The following is a 4,974-nucleotide window of genomic DNA, read 5'->3' as shown; positions in this document are numbered from 1 at the left end:
TGTTACCTATGTGTGTTTCTAACTGTGGGGGGATGGGACTGTCTAGGAGGATAGAGAGATCGGTGTTCATACATATTATGAAAACACAATCTGTCTCCTCTCTCCTGAAAGAACCGGAATCTGTGCAGATCCCAGTTCTCACTCTGTTACGTGCAATAGCATCAGCTCCGGGGACACACTAGTGCCCCTAGTGGAAAAAGGCAAAGTGATGTAAGGTAAAGTCGTTTTGCCCAGCCGTGCCATTCTGCCGCAGTAAAAATGAGGCAGCTGGTCGGCAAGCAGTTAAGAAAGATTCTTGACATTTCTGTCACTGAAGAAGTTCCCCAGATTGTCACCTATTGCCAAAAAACAAAGAAAAATTCCCATCCCATTTATCAGCCAACCTGCAACTAACTGAAAGGATCCTGTCTAATGCCCTGTACACGCGGTCGGACTTTCTGACGGAAAATCATGTGGATCATGTTGTCGGAAAATCCGATCGCGTGTGGGCTCCATCTGACTTTTTCCTTCTGAATTTCCAATGTTTGGTGGGCTGATGGACTTTATGGTTGACCTTGTCCACCCTCTCAACTATCTCAAAGGGTCCTTGCCACTTGGCGAGAAACTTACTCTCGACGGTAGGCACTAAGACCAGCACCCAGTTCCCAGGTTTAAACTCTTGGCAGATCGGTTGTATACACGACTCTGGGTGTTTGGCTCAGCCTGCAAATGTTCCCGTACTATGGGCATAACTTTTGTTATTCGGTCCTGCATTTGAGACACATGTTCTACCACACTCCGATAAGTGGAAGCTTCTTGTTCCCATATCTCTTTCATTATATCCAGTAGTCCACGGGGGTGTCTCCCATAAACCAGCTCAAAGGGGGAGAATCCTGTGGAGGCCTGGGCTACCTCTCTTATGGCAAACAACAAGGGAGGCAACAAGAATTTTTAGTTGCATTCTGCCTTATCACCTTGTTCCAGCCAGTTGACCAATAAAGACTTTGAACATCCAAGTATTTTTTTTAATTTAGCACTCTATTTGACCTATTACACTTGAATATTTCAATTTGATTGAATGTCCTCTTCTAGGGGGTTCTTGTCTTTGTGGTGTGCTGCTGTATACAGGCCAATTGGGCTCCTGTTAAGACTTTTAAGCAAGCTTCAATCTGTGTGTGAGCAGGTTAGAGGTCTAGTCTGGTGAATTAAGGAACAAGATCGGTAGAGGGCCCAAGACTGGAAAAATAAGCATAGCTGTGTGCAAAAAGCCAAGAGGCTGCTAAACAGCCCTTGCATGGGCAGACCACTGTGTTGTGTTGCTGTTTGTATGAATAGAAGTGGGCAAAAAACAAAAACAAAACCACATATAGCTGAGTTGACCAAATTATCGTAAAACGCTCCATTTTAAGCTAAATCTCACAATATGTATAACACACATAATCTTAATGACTGCCATCTTTATTGTAGAATTTGTTTTCACTTTCTGTTGAGTCTCTGTGCATCATGATCTAAATGACTTGATCTAATAAAGAAAAGAAAATCTTGATTGAATAACTAAAATTATTTAACTGTAAAGACACATTCACATTCAATCAATACGACCTGTCAAAACATGAAATGTTTGCACTGATTACTTTATCTAAAGCTTTTTTGATGTCCTTGTTCCTCAGGCTATATATAATAGGGTTCATCAAAGGTGTCCCCACGGTGTACAACAGAGATAGGGTCTTAGCTAGGTGAGATGATTGTCCACTGGTTGGCAGAGTATAGACAGTGAAAAGAGTTCCGTAAAATATGAAGACCACAGTTATATGAGAAATGCAGGTAGAGAAGGCCTTCTGCCTATCTATGTTGGATGGAATTCTTGCTATAGTAATAACAATGTAAATATAGGATGCTAAAATAATTAAGCAAGGAATTATTATCACAGGGACACTTAATAAGACAACTTCTATCTGAACATTGTAGGTATCTGAACAGGAAAGTGTAAGTAGTGGGGAAAGATCGCAGAAAAAATGGTCAATAATATTTGAACCACAAAATTGTAAATTAGACACGGTTAAAATGTCAATCAGTATAAGAGAAAAACTTAATATCCAAGACAAAGCTGCTAACTTTTGGCAGAAAGTAATGTTCATTATGGAACCATAATGCAATGGTTCACAGATGGCCAAATAACGGTCATAGGACATGACCATGAGAAGAAAACACTCTGATGTTTCTGAAGCACTGAAAAAATACAACTGAGTAATGCAACCCATAAATGTGATTGTCCCATGTGTATTCATTAAAGCATGAAGCATGTTGGGCACAATGTCTGTTGTTAACAAGATATCATTCATAGAGAGTTGGGTGAGGAAGATGTACATGGGACTTTGAAGATTCTTGCAGTAGAACACCAGCACAATGATCAGAAGGTTTCCACAGATTGTAAGGCAGTAGATCACAAGAAGGAGGAAGAAAAGAAAAATCTTAATGCTTTTGGTGTTCTGAAATCCCAGGAGAATAAATTCTGTTACTAAAGTGATGTTAGCCTCCTACATTGATTAGGAAAATAAAGATTGTAAATGGCCTCTACATACAATATTCATGGGTAGATAGGATCAATTAAAAGTTGTACCATCATCCAGACATTTTAGAAATAAAGGGATTGGGAGCCTGGTCCCAGCCAGGTGCTCACCAAAAAGCTAAAGGGCAATTGGACTATCTCATCTGTACAGTACAAGGAAGGTAAATTCAGATATAAAAACAAGTAAAAAGATCTACAAAAGTTTATTGATACACAATACATGACAAGGATTTCAATGATGAATAAAAAAAATAGGTGATGGTCCATGTGTATCACCAAGATAATACTCCCCTGATCATGGGAGCATTATCTTGGTGATACACATGGACCATCACCTATTTTTTTTATTCATCATTGATATCTTTGTCATGTATTGTGTATCAATAAACTTTTGTAGATCTTTTTACTTGCTTGTTTCTATATCTGAATTTACCTTCATTGTATTGTACCAAGATAGTCCAATTGCCCTTTAGCTTTTTCGTGAGCACCTGCCTGGGGACCAAGCTCCCAACCCCTTTAATTCATTGAATATGAAAAGTAGAATACATTATTTAAGATATCAACTGATATCATATTTCAAATTATATTTAATAACCACAGTGATAGCAGAAACATTACATTATGTTAGGCTCATTATGTTCCTCCTCATCTAACTGCAACTAAACCCAAAAACAAAAATGTAATATGTTGCAGCTTTGCAGTCCTTACATGTGTTGGCTGTATAATTTATTTTTTTCAGGGTTTTTTTCATCTGTTTTCACAATCCTGCCAGTAACACAATTTGGGGTTGATTTACTAAAACCTTGGGAGTGCAAAATCTGGTGCACCTCTGCATTTTTTTTTTGTCAAAGCTTAATTGAACAAACTAAAGTTAAAAGCTGATTTGTCCACCGTGATCAGCTCCGCCAGATGTTGTACTCTCCAGTCTTAGTAATTGACTTCTTTCTAAACAACGTCATGTGATCACTATAATGTCATAGTGATCATTCATGCTGATTGATTCTTGAACCATTAGACACAGCACTGTCACAGAACTAGTGGCAGACACGGGCGTAAGCTCTAAGTGAGAACAATTTAACCTTCTTAGCGGTATTCCCGAGTGTGGCTCGGGGGGGGGGGATTTTCCATACCAAGAGCAGTAACCCAGAGTCACATTCAGGGGTGCATCGCAGTATCCAGGGAAAGTTACTTACCTTGTCCCCAGGATCCTGTGATGTCCTCCAGTTGTGTGCGGCGGCTGTGTCCTCCACCCGATGCTATGTATGCCGGACTCCGTTTCCTGCGAGCGGGGCGACGCACGGGGACGGAGCCCAGCAGGAAATTCAAAAACTGCAAAAAATAGAACACATACAGTACACTGTAATCTTACAGATTACATTACTGTATCAAATTATTTCAACTCCCTTTTGTCCCTAGTGCTTTGTCCAGTGCCTTGCATGTACTTTTATATTATATATACTGTTCTTTCTGCCTGGAAACTGGAGAATGTCCATAGCAACCAAAAAGTGTCCCTTTACGTCAAATGTGGTTTTAGACCAGCTAGAAAACAACGATAAAAAATTTGAATCACTTGCAGAAATGAGCGATAGTGATTCATGGGAAAATTTGTCATCAGACACTGAAAGTAACGACAGTAACAATTCTGCAATTCTGAGCAATTTTCTGTGTTTTTGAGTTGATTACATTATTGAATACATTTTATTATTATTATATTATTATTTTTGATAATTATTTATAGTTTAGTGGGATTTTCAGGGTGCCAGGCAAATAGAATTATTAGTAGTCCACCAAAAATATAAAAAAATATCAAAATTTATTAGAGATAAGACAAAAATGTAAAAACAATTGTATTGGCTATACATATCTTACGCAGACATCAGTACACAGCTAGTAAGTAGATGGCAAAGGTCACTTTGCAATAATATCCCAACATGTTTCACCCTATAGGGCTTCCTCAGGGGATGCTTATTGAGAGACAAAAGTAGATGTGTCACTGCATAAGACAAAATACAATTAAAAACGTACAGAACAATATGGAAAAATACAATTAGAGAGTATGCTATTGACCCTCCAAACCCAATGTTCATCAACCACCCAACAAATTATGTATACCTGCAACTTGATGTTAAGCCAAAATATTAAGATGGACACTGAGCTGCACACAGAGAGCAGGCCAGGAAGAGCCCAGGGACAAGGCCAAAGGCCAATTTCTACCCAGTAAAAAAAGGAAGGTAAATATATGATCCATAGGAATGTGGGAACAAACTAATGATGATGGGGAGTGGGGCAAAGGGAAGGTGAAGGGATTAGGGAAGGGGAAAGGGGGAGGGGGAGAAGGAGGGGGGAAGGGAGAGAATGGGCAGGTGAAGAAGGGGGAAGGGGGGACGAAGGGGGTGGTGGGAGGAGGGGGGGATGTGTTGAAAAAG

At 39.6% G+C, this 4,974-nt stretch overlaps 1 pseudogene; it reads right to left on the bottom strand.

Moving 5' to 3' along the window:
- Positions 1-1,495: 1,495 nt before the first annotated feature.
- Positions 1,496-2,522, bottom strand: LOC143963984 (olfactory receptor 11L1-like; annotated as a pseudogene).
- Between the last annotated feature and the right edge of the window lie 2,452 nt (positions 2,523-4,974).

Source organism: Lithobates pipiens, unplaced genomic scaffold, assembly GCF_037356315.1.
Source record: "Lithobates pipiens isolate NorthernLeopardFrog02 unplaced genomic scaffold, aLitPip1_a1.2 Scaffold_8, whole genome shotgun sequence".
In the NCBI taxonomy this organism is placed as follows: domain Eukaryota; kingdom Metazoa; phylum Chordata; class Amphibia; order Anura; family Ranidae; genus Lithobates; species Lithobates pipiens.
This window is presented reverse-complemented; position numbering and strand designations above follow the sequence as displayed.